The sequence below is a fragment of the Schistosoma mansoni genome, chromosome 4 (genome assembly GCF_000237925.1).
Source record: "Schistosoma mansoni strain Puerto Rico chromosome 4, complete genome".
NCBI lineage: Eukaryota > Metazoa > Platyhelminthes > Trematoda > Strigeidida > Schistosomatidae > Schistosoma > Schistosoma mansoni.
Window position 1 is genome coordinate 9,012,971 of NC_031498.1, and position 17,229 is coordinate 9,030,199.

The following is a 17,229-nucleotide window of genomic DNA, read 5'->3' on the forward strand; positions in this document are numbered from 1 at the left end:
GACCGTGTAAAAATATGTTACATATATGTTCGTTGTACTCTGATTCGTTCCATAATACTGAATTCCAATTCCCTATCCATATGAAATCATTTCAGCATATCCTCTGATTCCCACACTAAAAGCTTCCAATGTTTTTAGTCACAATCATTTTTCTTAGTATAAATAACCTAGGTCTATTGCGTATTCGTAAATTATTCCCTCACATACAGTCAGTCAGTTACAACGTAGAACTTCGTACGTACGTACATCAGTTCGAGTTGCCATACCACATCAGCACAGAGATGAAGTTGTCGATTCAAATCCCATAGTGGTAGAAGTTGTAAGAGTATAAGTATTATGTGAAAGATAAGGGTTTGAAGATGTTATTGAAGGAGTATAATCCAGTGAAATAAACTTGGAAAGAGAAAAAAGACATGAAGAATTCAGATTATAAATTGGGAGAACACAAAGAGTGGATGCACCTTCGCCATTGCAAACGATTTTGAGCCATATCATTCAAGGTCTCTAACCATCGTTTGCTATCATCTCGCGAATCCCAACCAGGTAGTCTACACCTACCAACACGGCCCAGTCCACTTGTCAGCGACTTCATGGATTTATGCCATGTTTTGGTCTGGCCGCTCCTAGCTTTCTTCCAACCTGCTCCTACATCATAAAGCATTGCACGTCGGGGCAGTCGGTGGTTGGGCATACGTAACACATGTCCCAGCCATCTCAACTGATGAAGTTTCAGTACTTCATCAATCGATTTGCCATCCTTACCTAGTACCCGTTTCCTAACATCTGCATTACTTACCCGATGGTCCCAGGATATACGAGCAATGCGTCGAAGACACCTATGATCGAATACTAGTAGCCTACGAATATCCTCTACTCTTATGGGCCATGTTTCACTGCCATAAAGTAGGACGGAACGAACTGCTGCACAGTAAACCCGTCCTTTTGTTGCTAGACGGATATCTTGCCTACGCCATAAATGGCGCAAGTTGGCGAAAGCTAGACGAGCCTTCTGTATCCGTGCTGAGATTTCGTCACACACCAGACCACAAGGGCTGATGAGACTCCCAAGATAAGTGAAGCTGTCAACACGCTCAACTACTTCACTCCCTATCATTAGTTCAGGTGTCGATGCAACCCAATCCTGAAGTAACATTTTGCACTTCGAGGGAGAGAATCGCATCCCGAACATGCCTGCATTGTTGCTTATGGTGGTCAGGAGACTGCATTTTGTCAGCGTCTTCACCGAGTAAAACTATGTCGTCGGCGTATTCTAAGTCAACAAGTGAATCTCCCGGTAAAAGTTCAACTCCAGGAGATTGAGATGATGAAAGTGATATCTCTAAAAGCATGTCGACGACAAAGTTAAACAAGAATGGGGAGAGTGGACAGCCCTGACGAACACCACTTGAGGTAACCAATTCTGATGACAGTTCGCCATAGGCTCTAACTCGACCATTTGTGTTCGAGTAGAGAGCCTTTATGAGGTTAATGTACTTCTTTGGTACTCCTTTCACTGACAAACACTGCCATAGAACCTCACGATCAACGGAGTCAAATGCCGCCTTAAGGTCAAGAAATACTACTGTTGTGGGACGTCTGAATGTATGTCTGTGTTCTAGGACCTGACGTAGAGTGAATATCTGGTCTATGCAACCACGTCCAGGTCGAAAACCAGCCTGGTTTTCTCTGGTCTGCTCTTCACGAGCTTTGGTTAGGCGCCTAAGTATTATTGAAGCTAATATTTTAGACACTATATTAGTCAAACTGATCCCTCTGTGATTGTCACAGGAGGACTTTTGTCCTTTCTTATAGACTGGCACAATCAGTGATTGGGACCAGTCAGATGGAATTACGTCCAGTTCCCAGATTCTACCTAAGACCTCAGTCAATCTCGTTGCTAATACTGGACCACCATCCTTAAAAATCTCAGGGGTAAACCTGTCAGGGCCTGCGGCTCTCCCTCGCTTTAGATTTCCTATAGCTTTTTCAACCTCGTAGAGAGTTGGAGGACTTACCTCAATTTGCCATTCAGGACGACTGGGGGTCGTGGGTAACTGAAGTGTGACTGAAGACCAGTTGAACTGATCCCTAAAGTGTTCTGCCCATCGATCCAATCTCCTGGATTGAGAATGAATGATATGCCCATCTTTGTCTGAGATAGTTTCGCTAATAGTTGGGTTCCTAATGCCGGTTTCTTTAATAAGTCTGAATAGCTGTCTGCTGTTACCTATTGCCGCTGCCTTTTCTATCTCTCTTGCTTTCGCTACCCACCACTGTTCACGATCATTGCGTAGGCTTCTTGTTAGCCTTCGCTTAAGCTGACTCCGCTCTTCGTTATGTTCAGAGCCAGGTGGGATGAGTTTTCGAGCATCTATCAGTGTGGTAGATGATGCCGAGATCCATTGTTTCTCCCTGACCTTATGGCTTACCTTACTAGCGGATATCACTGCTGTTTCCACAGCTTTTCGGATGTCATTCCACGCTGCTTCGGGGTGGGCACAACTTACATGTCTGTCTAACTGTTTTTCCAGTTGTTCCTGAAATATATTCTTAGCTTGCTTATCATTAAGTAGAACCCTTAGAGGCTTCCCTGCAGTGTCTTTCCTACGTCCAGTAAGACGCAGACAGATACGTGCTCGCACTAGAGCATGATCTGAGTCTAAACATGTGCTCCAGAATGAGCGACAGTCTTCTATCGAGCCCCTCCATCGGTGGCTTATAGCGATGTGATCTAATTGGGTCCAACGTTGGGACGAATTCGGGGGTCGCCATGTCAAAAGATGTTTTTCCTTATGCTTAAAGTTAGTATTTGCAAGAAATAGGCGGTTATCTGAGCACAGCTGCAACAGACGGTCGCCATTATCTGTCCTTTTAGCCACGACACCATAAGATCCACCCAGGTGTCTTTCCCTTTCACTTAGTTTACCTACTTGAGCATTAAAGTCACCAGCCACTATTACTACATCAGAACGCCTAGCTTGTCGGAGAAGGTCAGAAAGTTTCCTGTAAAACTCATCTTTTATATAGTCTGAGCTGCAGTCAGTGGGAGAGTAGGCAGAGACGACGAAGAGGCAACGACGAGTTTCCCTATCTTTTCGAGTCCTTACTGACCCGTTTAGTCGGACAGCGCATAGACGACTGTCTACTGGGATCCAGCCTAAAAGAGCTAGTTCTGCCCTAGGACTTAATGCTATACCTACTCCAGCGAGGCCACGGGAAGCAGCATCAGGGCTTCCAGATACACGAAGCGTGTATCGAGATGGTTCTTTATTTTGATTAGGTGAGGTCAAATGAATGACACTACTCGGATCTTGTATGCGCGTTTCGTAGACGCAGCACACATCGATGGTGTAAGATTCTAGAGTCCTAGCTAAGGAAGCCTGTTGTCCTATTTGGCACAATGTTCGGACATTAAAAGTTCCTATATGTAGTTTAGAGCGTGGTTTCAGGAGACCAGGAATAACGTTCCGTGTACTTGAATCGTTTGCCCTAGCGGTGCGAGGTGATAAAAGGACGTGGGAAGGGTTAGTCGTGGAGATAAGAGAGTTATTAGGAGTAGGAAGGATTTGAAAGTGACCAACTTGGTCTCGTGTGCTGTTACGGGTATGAGGGCTAATATCACTTCCCGGTTGCCCACACCGTGGAAGGGTATTTCTTGAGGGACCTGAAAAAGAAGTCGGATTAGTGTTGGTCTTAACGACCTGGGAGCGTGACCGCGGTGCCTAAGGGACAACTGCTTGAGGCCGGTCACGCACGGCCTTTTTGTGGGGGATTTTTGACGTGTTAGCTCCGTTCTTCAAAGGGCCTTACCGCCGGAAACGGAAATCCGTGGGATAAGGCGAGGTGTGCATTTTTAGGGTCAACCTTTTCTAACCCCACCCCTCCTTGTGGGAAGGCAGCATCGCTGTCATGCTGGTTGTCTGAAGGAAACACCTTACTGCCGTCACACCTCTGTACAGTCGGCAGCACGACTTCGCCTTCGGACCTTGGGATTGCTGCTTTTAGTCTTACCGCTCTTCAACCGACCTGTCTGGCATGGTAGGACCTCGAGGAACGATTGTTCCAGCCAGCATAGCTCGATTGCTTCATCACGATAGGCAAGCCCAACCACCACGTCAAGGTAGCAGTAGCACATACTTCATGGTAGACTCTACTTTTGGTATGAAGTTCCTCTCTAAAAAGTTTACTAAGATTAAGTTTGCGAGATTTGAATTTTCCTTACTTATTAAAAACCATGTGTTTACTTCTAAAGTTATCATCCCTTAAAAGCTCGTGGTTTTTTAACATGACATTCGTAAACACTCCTACTATATTGTTTATTTACGAAACTGCTGTCACCAGTAATACGTATTCTTGAATATTACTTTTTGTCCTCATTTATTTTCAGATATGACTGGGTTCAGCTAGTTGATCCAAAATCACAGCAGTTGATGTACATCAATCTGAAGTCTGGCGAATGTAGCCGAGATCCTCCGAAAAATACAAAATAGTGAGTCGTAGCCACTAATGTAATCATAATTAGATACATTAAGCCATTTAAAATATTCCTCCCTAAACGTGAGGTTGAGAGTTCGAAAGGAACAGAGTTCATATCCAATTATTATAATGATGTCAAGTTGCAGAAGGGAATCCAATCATTAGAACAATATTTCGGTGGTTATAGCCATCAGTTTTAAACCATGAGGTTGCGAACTGAAACATTATTCCATCCTATTTCTTTCGGATAATCTGGTTGTATCACTAGTCTTTACACATGCAGTGTAGCTTTGGGTTTTTTCGTTTCCTGAAAATCTGACTACTAACTTGGATATAGTCATACTATTTATGTCCTACTTTAAGAACAATATTGATTTTACCGGTCAGTTGTATCAGTCCTTTATACTTGAACCAGATAGATTCGGCAAATATAATGAGACACGGTTGTTATCAACGTATAAACCACTAGTCTAAACAAGGAAATCCACCTTATATTGCCTATTGTTATCATTATTATCTCGGACTGGGTTCACAAAATTTCTCTTCGTTTAGTGAATCGGTCGTCCTTTTTTAAAAGCCTGCAATCTCGACGACGCAAATTTTCACATCTTCAATTAACACTGCATTGTAAGAGAGCTTATGAATATCCGAAGTTCAAAACACACCGGTAGTAAATTTGATATGATGGGCAGGAAGAAGAGTCTGAATTCGTTGTAGAGTTAGCGACCTATGGAATTGATTGCCTGCAATCGCATATGATATTTAACCAAGTTTATTTACCTCTTAATTTGTCCATAGGCAGGGTATTTCACTAGATAAAAAATTATCGTTCTAGCTAACGACCTTGTACTTTATATCAGTTAATTCCAAGGTTTGAGTCAGTAACTCAATCTCATGAGTAGGTTTCACTCAGGCATATCGTATATTTCTTCTCATCTTTCGATTGAAATTTTACTTAATCATTCTAATAATTCAGAACTTCTTCACCACTTATCATTAATCCTAACGTGTGACAAAATAAAATGTAACATTATAAGTCAGTAAACGAACTAGCTATCTCAGATTTGTATGTTTTGTTTATTTAGAACAGTCTCAGTATTATGTATTTATAGTTATGCATTATCATGTGGGGTTAATCAGAGAGAATCTTCTTTCTTCACTGATCTTTATCATAATTGTTCACTAAGTTACTAAAGCCTTAGATATCGATCCTCATCTCATCATCACGGAAAACCCTTGAATTATGCAACCTATCAAGACTATTTGGTAGTGTTTGCTCCTTTTGCAGAAGTGCCACAATCCAAACTAGACAATCCTACAGCACTACTAAGCTATATAAGTCTTCAAGTCGTTTCTCTAAAGAAGTAGGATACCAGGTTTAATATCAGGTGCAAATAATAAACTAATGGCTCTTGCTATGACTGAATTCACTTTCTGATTAATTAGGGCTTTACTATCAGGCCTGATTCCTGCCCACCATGTCACATTTTCTACTCGTTTTATTCTAAATTTTATAGAACAGAGAGAATCATTTGAATATTCGTAAACCCCATTACACTGGAGTGTTGGTTTCACATGTTAGAAGTTGCGTCATTGCTACTATATCTTTCTGTATAATCTTACCGAGTCAAGTTTTTTTTCATGAGTGTAGTTTAGATCGTATAGTCATTTTAACGTATTAGGAAATAAAATTCTCAGTTCTTATGTATTGTTCTGTATCACCACTCACCTTATTCTACTAAGTAAGCAATTTTCATCACATTGTTATGCAGCATGGTAAGATGTGTAACTTGGTTGTATTAACCTTCCCTTCTTTCATACCGTTAGTCATCACTTTTTGTTTTAATTCTAGTAAAGCTGTTTCACCTAATCAATGGTGGGAATTGTTCGATGTAAAAGTCCAAAGAAATTACTATTATAATAGTAGCACTCGAGAAACTGTTTGGGAGAAACCAGTTGATGGTGATATTATTCCCCTAGCAAAAATCCAGGTGAGCATAGTTTCTTTGTTAATTGATCTCGCTGCTTAGATATATGGTTTCTAAACCTGTTGTTTTGCACTAACCTACCATCAAATACAGAAAAATTTGGTTTCATACGTTTATACTCAGTTTGCTTCCTCTTTTTAACACTAAAACAGCTTTTTAAGTTCAAGATATAATTTTAGTTCTAGTAGTACAAGTCATCATACATTTCATTATTTTTTCTATCAAATCTTTTGGCATCAACCTGAGCTCTCTCTTCAGTAAAGGTTCATAAGTGAGTTTTCGTGGAAATAAATCCCATTCGGTTGGATTTCCATTATATTTACTTCTGGTTAATGCTTACAATACGTCAGTAATTCTTCAGTCCATACATTTCTCGTATTCTTCTTTATGAAAACGTGATGTATGCCCAAAATCTGTTATTGACTTATCGACAACTTATGTAAAAAGACTGGTACTTTTATACTTTTCGGAAATGGATTGAGATTTGAAGTTATTTAGTATGACAATATTTGGCCACCACATCGATAATTATCTTCCATGCTTTGGCCTTAGTTGGTCGGTCGACATTTTAATTGTGATTGCTATAGTCTGTTGATTGTTAATAGGTTTTTTTCAACTACCAAGAAATCTAAAGTTGCAGCAATTCACAAATATTTTCATACATTTGATCAAATATTTTGATAACTAACTCAGCGTATTCTCCTGTTGTTTCTTTTTCGTTATATTATTTAAAAGACAACAACTTTATCCCTTTGAATCTTTTGGTATACCATTTTAAGGAGCTATCAGCATTCGAATTAAAATTCTTATTGCAAGTAACCTAGTATTACACAAAAACCAATCAGTTAATATTCCCTTTACATTAGCGCACATATCTGTGTAGCATTTATCAGATTTGCTTTTCTAGTAGATTGGTCTTTCTAATGAACAACATAAAACTTCAGTCTGTTCCACTTGCTCGTATACACGTATACCTGTATAAAAATATACCTGTATCCTTACGCACCATTTTCATCCTAAGTCATTGGCAGTGTTTTTTTAAAGCAAAAACTAAATAATCGATCGTCTTTGTTCTATCGATTACATTAAAATTGTCCAGTTTCTGTTTACGAGGTTAAATTTTAATTGGTGAACAATACAACACATATAAGTGACCGGAATTCTATGTGTAAACATAAATACCGATTCCGTTTCTTAACTAGATTTCTCCATAGCCTCATCTGATATCAAGTAATTTATCTTTTAGTATTTATATCTCTTTATAAAACTATTAGACACCCGATATCTAAATTTAGGTGGATTTGTTGTGTCTTTTATTCTTAAGTCGTAACTATGGATAACTGGAAAACCCAATACCCTCTTACTATAACATCCTATAACGTGTAGGAAGTTTTTACCTGGGTTAATCTTATTGTATAGAGTCAAGTTCGTCTAACTCTACATCATAGTATATATATATATATATATATATATATATATATATATATATATATATCAGAAATAGAATCTGCAACTTGAAATTGATAAAATCATCCCTAACTGGTATACTGTAACCGAAATAAGATTTCAAACAAAGGCATATTAATTTTATTTATAAAGGTTTGTGTTTTCCTATTGTTGATGTTAAGGACAATAATCGATCAGTCACTATTGCCATATGTTCATCCTGAGTTGATTGTTTCGATATAGCCGTTTAGAAACAAGTTTTTATTATGGTCGCTAGCCAATATTCAACCTTAACAAAAAAAGAAAGTTACTGTTAGTCTAAAAAAGCGAACATAAGAAATACGTATTATGTCAATCTAACTACACTGACCTCACAACTTTATAAATAATGACATGAGTTTGGAATGTGATGTATTTTTTACCAATCGGTCCATCTACTACATACATTCTATATGACACCAATAATTCTCATAGATATAAATATGTTCATTGTCTGATACTCTTTATCTACTGCGCTTCACTAGACGCAACACAAATCAGAATTGACAGGAGTCAAGATTGATTTGTCTACTAGCACTGATTGATTAAAATAGACCAGTCCAAATATATTCATTTTCGATCGTCCATTGAGTGTGCAATCCTGATCTTAGTAAATTTTCAATACTTCTGTACTTCGGCCTATCCATTTATGTGTGGTGTCTCAGTGTCGTTTTGTAGTCAACTGTTATTGTTCTGTTTTTGGGAATGTTATCAGTCACTGTTCAGCATACATTAGAGAAGACAGGCGAGTACTATCATAACTATAATAATCATAATCATAGTAATAATAATAATGCTAGCAACATAAATGAATTTACGTAACATTATTTAGTAACCCATGTGTAGAACTCATAACAAATGCTATGATAGTAGTAATTAATAAGACTGAATTTACTTGAAACATATTGAATTGTTTTTTTGTATGTTCAGTTGTTTCACTTCTCTTCAGTTCGATTGTTATCTGTTTCTTACTCATTTGCATATTCAGTATTAATTGAATAACATTCACATAATTGTTTACCATTCAACTCACAAAGATATGAGTGCTTTGAAAATAGCGAAACAAACGGTTTTTGACAAATTACATTCAGTATAATTCCGGTAACTTTTTATCTTTTGTTTCAAGCATTTAAACAACTATCCTATGACTCATTGTGTATACTCATCTAGAAAAGTTATCATAAAATTACTAGTAAAAAAGGTGAAAAGATGGATCATGTAAAATCTTCGAAACAATCCAGACACTCAAAATGCTTATTTTTTAACTTGCAAATAATTCGTGTCGCTAAGTCTTTGTTGCTGATGAACTTTTACCAGTCAATTTCGAAATGTGGTTGCATTAGCACGAAACTTAAATCCAAGGTATTGTAACAATCTCATGTAACCACTTAACATTAAATAGAGGGATTCAGAATGCTCGGTCATTTAGTTTACTTATGAATACAGTGACAGAATTTGACCACTTCGGAATAAAAACAGATAATGTCATATTGATTAATACGCGATACTAAAATATGGTCACTTTCGTCCACTGTAGCTCATTGTTGCCGTTTTCCTCAAAGATGTAGTTTTCTCTGGATTCCATCTACACTTACTGATGAGCGGTACAAAAGTTCATTCCGTGAAATCATTACAAACTGCCATTATTAGACATTATAACATTCAATCTGTCACAGTACTTTATCGACCCAAATGGGTTACACATCAGAAATCCACTACAAAACTAAATTAGCATATTATGTAAATATATACAAAGAAATTGACAGATAACTGAAAAATAAGAAAAATAGAATCTGTAAAATAATTTTACTTTTTGACACAAATTGAAGACTATCAGTATAGTGTTGTGGCTGTTGTCGAGTTTTACTTGACATCATCAACCGATCAATGTGAGACCATCATTAAAAATCTGGAAACATTGGACGGCCGTCTCGTCTCGGTATGGGACTCCTCAGTAGTGCTCATCCACGATTCCGCGTGCGAACGCTTAAATTCTAGACCACCAATCCGGCATTCAACGTTGCTAATGTTTAACTTCAACAAATCCAACATATGTCACGATCATCTTCCATCGTCTTCGGTGGGTAACTGCCTCACTCCCGATACAGTTGAATTCCACTGGCCAAGGCTTTTCATTGAAACTCTGAGAACTACCCCTCGAAGCTAGTCACTAGTAAGCACATGATAATGATCACTGATCGCGTGCGGAATCGTGGATGTCCACTGCCGAGGAGCCCCATACTAGGACGAAAAGGTCGTCCAGTGCTTCCAAGTTTTCAATGGTGATCTCACATTGACCGGTTGGTGATATCAATAATCGGCAAATAACTATTTCATTAAAAGTAAAGATTCCTTCATACAACAAATTGTCTCGTCGTCATTGTTTTTTTGTTTTTCTCTTCCATTTTAGTTACTACAACAAAATCTCCAACCATCATCATCTATAATTCAAAAAAGTGTAGGTTTTCACTGTTTAATGGACTGATTGTAAATTAACGTTTAAATTGTTTGTTTTTTTAAAAAGATTATTTGTACGAATAGATAGAAATTTTTACATAGTTTCCTAGTTTTTACTGTATAATATTTCCTTGGTAGTTACTATACGATTTATATCCAAATATCTATTTATATGAATGAATTTTGAAAGATTATAGAAACCTGAGCTATGTAAATAATTTTATTCCTTTAACATAAGATTGTATTGTATTACATACTGTCGCTTCACCATACTTATAAGTGCCTCGTGATAAACATGTTAATCTGAAAACAAAACCAAGATCATTGATTATTAACTGACTGGAGTATGTTAACATTCTAACTAACTTTATAACCGCTTAAGATAATTTATTGCGCAACTATTTGTGTGTATTCTTTCTCAGCGAAAATTGTATATGGGTATTTCAAAACCTGTGCTAAACCACAGAAAATCTTGCGTTAATATAACAATTTTTTATCAGTTAGAATTTTTCGTTTAAAATGATTATTTTTATGCTATAAGATACATTCGAATTTTGTGATCACCATAAGGAATTCGGAAATAATACTAATGATTAGCTAACATTATTATTTTAAAACTGTCTATCTTCATATCAAATAAACTTCCGAAATTATCAAATTGAATATTACAAGTGTTCACAGCATTTTTGTTGACTGTAACTTTAATAGTTTATCTGAAATGGTCATTTGTCCAATTCAATGTCGTACTCTTCATTCAATAGTTACCTGTTATGTATATAATATATATAGTTATTATTATATACAATTATTCGTTTGATAGCAAAAGTCAGCAAAACAGCGTGTCTCATACAAGTCAAGTTACTATTCTTTCTAGTAACATTGAAAAAGGAAATTGCAGGAACAATTTAGTAAAATGAATCAAAAAAAAAGCAAACGAATGAATAGGAAAAGATTCGTTATGGAGAATGAAATATTTTAGATCTAGTGTCTGACGTGCCTGGTGTACGTCACGTTGCCCAAGGTTTCTAACCATGTAATTTCAGCGTATTTTCTGTCGATGTGTTCTAGAAAGTTTATACTTCCATAAGTATAGTTTTGGAATTTAGTTGTATTTTGACCTATTAATTCGTAATAAGTCTCCAACTGGTTTAAAATATTTTCTTTAGCAACTGTTTTATTTGTATGGTACTCCAAACTCAACATTGGCATACACATTCCTCTTTCATTGCCAAATATCTTACTTAAGAGATGAGTGGTTTATCATCAGCAACTTAAACTGTTTATATGTATCCACACAAAACATCTTCGTGTTTTGAAATTCAAATGCTTACATTGCAAATTTTTGTTATTTTTCTTGTCATCAACTTACCATTGATGCTTACTCGTGCGTATCACGCTGTGTTTTTTTAGCTATCAATCGTAGTTCACCCAAAAAACAATCAAACACTCGAGTAATTCTGATAGAAGAAAAACTCAAAGTTCAGAAGTTCTTTAAGGAGTGATTCCAATCCGAGAACCATTGTTTTCAATTATTCAGCTGATGGAGTTCCGTTTTAAAAGGAAAACAAATATCAAATAATCTGTTTACTTGCTAACCATTATTTTTAAATGTTTGCATAGGACATTAAATAAGTCGTCAATTATCTTTATCTCCATGTGTTCCCATTTGAGTTCGCTAACACTATATCAGTCAGCTACAACGTAGGACCAGGCACATATATGCATCGGTCCAAGTTGCCATACCTCGTTAGCACAACAAGATCAACACCGGATTAATAGTAGTTAATTTAGTGTTGGTAGTAGTATATAAATTATAGGTTGTATATAAGGATATAGTATAGGAAGGAAGAGAGATATGAAGCAATTTTAGTCTCAAGGTTTAAGGGAAGATAAAGAGTGTATACACCTACGCCATTGTGATCGATTCTGAGCCATGTCACCCACAGTCTCCAACCATTGGTTACGATAGTCACGCGGACCCCAACCAGGTAGTCTGCATCTGCCAACATGGCTCAGACTAGAAGTTAGTGACTTCAAACACTGATGCCATGTTTTGGTTTGGCCGCCCCTAACTCTCTTCCAACCGTCCCCAATACTAGTCATCATAGCGCGTCGTGGTAATCGGTGTTCAGGCATACGTAACACATGACCCAACCATCTCAGTCGATGAAGATTCATCACCTCATCAACTGATTTACCATCGTTCCCTAATACCCTGCGTCTAACCTCACTATTACTTACCCGGTTATCCCAGCAGATGCGAGCAATATTTCTAAGGCATCTGTGGTCAAATACTAGTAACCTACGAGTATCTTCTACTCTTAATGGCCATGTTTCACAGCCGTAAAGTAGAACAGAACGAACTGATGCGCAGTATACTCGTCCCTTAATTGATAGACGGATATCTCGTCTACGCCATAGGTGACGTAAGTTGGCAAAAGCCAAACGAGCTTTTTGAATCCGTGCTGAGATTTCGTCAGACACCAACCCATTAGGGCTGATCAGACTTCCAAGATAAGTGAAGTTGTCGACGCGTTCGACTACTTCACTCCCTATCCTTAGTTCGGGTGTTGACGCAGGCCAGTCCTGGAGTAACAATTTACATTTGGATGGGGAGAAACGCATCCCAAACATCCTGGCATTATTACTGAGTTCCAACAGAAGACTCTGCATTTCATCAGCGTCTTCACCAAACAGGACTATGTCATCTGCGTATTCTAAGTCTCTTAGTGGTCCCCCTGGTAGGAGATCAATTCCTGTAGATTCATTCGAAGAGAGTGTTATTTGCAGCAACAGGTCTATAATGAAGTTAAACAAAAACGGGGATAGTGGACAGCCTTAACGGACACCACTTGAGGTTGTAAAATCATATGACAGTTCGCCATAAGCTCTTACTCGACTAATAGTGTTCGAGTAAGCTAACACTATATATATATATATATATATATATATATATATATATATATTAGGTTGTGTTGAACCTAAATCGAGTTTTCAGATAAACTTTTTGAGAGGAATTTTATTTAAGACAATTAATAATCTTGTGAATTTGTTAAAACCTGTGAATTTGTTAAAACCTGACTGCTTGAAAGAGTAAAATATTAACTTTATCAATCCAGTAAAAATATTTATAAAAACTATTTTATATGGACTTAAATCTGGTGTTTTGTCTCCAAAATAAGAGAGGTGGCTCAGATGTTGAGGTGGTCGGTTCTCAACCGCTAGTAATTAACAAAAGTAATAAATATGAGGTATTTGATCGATGATAATATCTCTCTGATATTCTAAACAGTTACTTCATATAAAACCGGTTGCATATTGATTACTTTCTCAGTTTATTTGATGGTAGGTTTCATTTTCATAAGCTTTTAGATGTTCAACTCAATATTCTATCACAAAATAAACACCAACAAATATTTTTCTACCTAAGTATCCAATCTATCTATTCTACCTGTATCCTAAGATGTGATCTGAGGTGAAAACTTTTATGTAATTAATACCGGGATCTAAGACCTACATTGTTTCTATGGGTGCAAATCAAAGTCTTCTGTTGAACAGTTGCTTAATATAGTCTAATTGGTGGGTGAGATGTGTGTAGATGTGCGAGAAGGTTTAGAGTTACAATTGATTCCATACTTTGGAGACAAGTAGTTTCAATGATGGTCTTTATTAATTGAATTTTACTACCGTAGCAGCAATTAATTTCTACTTTTTTCAAAGGTTTCCTTATTTTTTACTTTGTTTATATTAATGAACCTAACTTTTAATAAATTCACATGTGATACTGTTGTTTACCCTGAACATTTCAATAGTTCAAGTGTTTGTTTGTTTTTGTAAACGCTTAAATCTGACTTTCGGATTTACTTTATGAAACTATGTATGTCTTACTATGATTACTATATAGTTAAAAAATAATAATGATAATCTTAGGCGACATTTCTAACAATTCCTCTTTATTAATTATCCCTGATTTTTTATTTTGTATCATTCATTATACCACAGCTGTTATTGTTACTGGTAATATTGTCTTGTATCCCAGTTATTGTATATTAACCCAACTCCATATGATACAATTTTCATTATATATATCCTATACTATTAAGTGTGGACGACATAAATTTACTACAAAAATGTAGTATCATTTATTCAAACAGTCATCTGTATTATATACTCCGAAATGATTCTTATGTTGTTATATTCTTTATAAATAATAAACTATTATGTGAAAAAAATACCATTCAACAGTTGTTATATTCAGTCTATAAAGCGTAAATATGAATGTTATAAACTAAGAATGTTCAGTTGTGTTTTCTCCTGGGTTTTGCATCATTTCAAATGATAATTGAATTAAATTCAACTTATATTGTAAGTGAATAATTCATCCATACTTGTTTGCGCCTGTTGCCCCTTGTGGAGGAGCATACGCTGCCCATCAAGATTCTCCATCGAACTCGGTCTTGGGCAATCCTTTCCAGTTGCTATTCATTCTTTTGATGTCCGCTTCCAATTTCCAACGCAATGTGTTCCTTGGTATTCCTCTTTTTCTTTTCCCTCTGAGATTACAATTTGGCGCTTCCTTCGTAAATTCAACCACTCACTACGTGAATTCGATTCGATTTTACGAGAACTGTTTCTTATGATGTATTAAGATATTTATTGAATACTAACAAAATTGATCCATTTTAAGTGTGAATAGGATTTTCGATAAGGATTAAAACTTGTAGAATGCTAAATTGGGGAATTAAGAAAGTGAGATACTTTGTAAGATTAGGTTATTATTAACAAATATTGTAATTAAACTAGATAATACGTGCTTTTATCCATTACGACATCTTAGGTTAAAAAAGTATATAATCAACGCTGGCCTTAAGTTAGCTATCCCATTTAAAACGTTTTATTATCACTCTACTTCAAAACGCTAATTGTAAACTGAAATTCCCAAAAGTATTAAATATTAAAATTTAACCTATAAAAGTCATATTTTGAGAACGGAAAGTCCAGTTTAATATTCTGTAATGTTTAATGTCAACTATTGTAGAGTTATACATTTTATCAAAAAAATATGTTCACAGTTCCATTCATTTCTGAAAAAAGTAATCATTAAATGATATAGGTAAACGGGAATTTCCTGTGTAACTTTACACATGCCATAAATCATGTTTCCTCCATTATTCATTTTATTGTTTATACAGTTAGGAAAACGAGCAAATGAAGACTTCAATCAGACATTAGTAAGTTGAAAATTTCCTGGTTTTAAACACATAAATACAAACGAACAAATTATTATTATTAGACTTATATAATCCTTCCTAATCATGTACGAATGTGAACTATCGAATTTTCTTGGTGCATAGTTACTAAAAACACGTTCTTTGGCATATACACACGACTAACATACAAATGAGGGAACAACATAAAAATGCTTTATATTCGATTCAATATCTTTATGTGCATATTTTCTTCTTGCTTTGTGAAATTTTGTATCATACCTCTTGAAACCATGTATGTGTCGCATATAAAGTTTGTTTCGTCCATTACTTGTTCGCGAATCAATCATTTGTATTTTTATATAATAAAAACTAAGTATATGTACATTTTGTATTGTGTACTTGAATCCATGACCGACATTTTATTTGTGCTATTAAAATGATTTATACGTCCATTGAAGGACTTTTTCATTGGGATTTATTCTAACTTTATGTTTCTATTCCGGGGGAATAATTGTTCATTATTAAAGTGAACTAAACATTTTGAAATCCGTTTCAAGTTGAGAGGCTCCTAATCTCCATTTTTTAAAAGCTTGAAAACAGATCTCTTATTGTCAAGAAAATTTATATCATTTACTTACGTCTTACTTTGCGCTACAGTCATTTGTTAGTTACACTTCTATTAATAATAGTGGTAATTTCTTTAGATTTACTGAACAGTAATAATGAACAACAATATGATGTTACCCATTTACAGGTTTGTACACTAGGTTTTGTAGCCGCACTCTGGATATTTGTGAGAATAAATAACACTATCCAGTCAACTAAACAGAAGTAGATAAACTGAGCTCGAACCTGCGACATTTTGGTTCAAAACCTAGCCCTTTTACCACTGAGCCACCGTTCCACTGTAAATTGACTAATTACACAAATGGACAATAAATATGTTATACGTGTTATTTTGTTATCTGTTTGTCTATATTATTGAAGAACGTGCTAAATATCCGTATAGGGCTTCCATTTATCTTGTGAGCATTCTTGTACGTATATTTTCTACTCGATTATTAAACCCTCATCCTTATCTATGATTTTCTAAGCATTCTGGATATTTGTATCCATATGTTTAACTATTTAATTATTAATTGTACCGGTTTGTGTATTCGTTTATATAGATCACACTACTTAGGTGCTCAAACTCAAGTAGGTGGAGTAGATTTTGGAAATGTACACTACTGGTTGAAAGTCTAATACTTTAACTTCTAGGTTATCGGTACACTTACCATATAAATAAACTGCCACTAACTCGCCGACTATCTGCGCTATTTAGGAATAAACTTACGAGTTCCATTTTCAATTATTCCTCGTAAATTCGAATGCATAGAAAGAACAGCGATTGAATGAAAATCAATTCATGCTAGTATGTGGATTATTATCAGTTGTTTGCATATTTGATATTGTATATACTTACTGAAGTGACAGTAACAAAATGTTGGCTAATCCAAAGTGGTTAAATGAATAGTTGGGAAAAAACGTTTTCCGATGAGGTCTAATGATTAAATTAATATATAATAAGATTGAAGCAGCCTGATCCAATTGTAAAGACAAGGATTATCTAG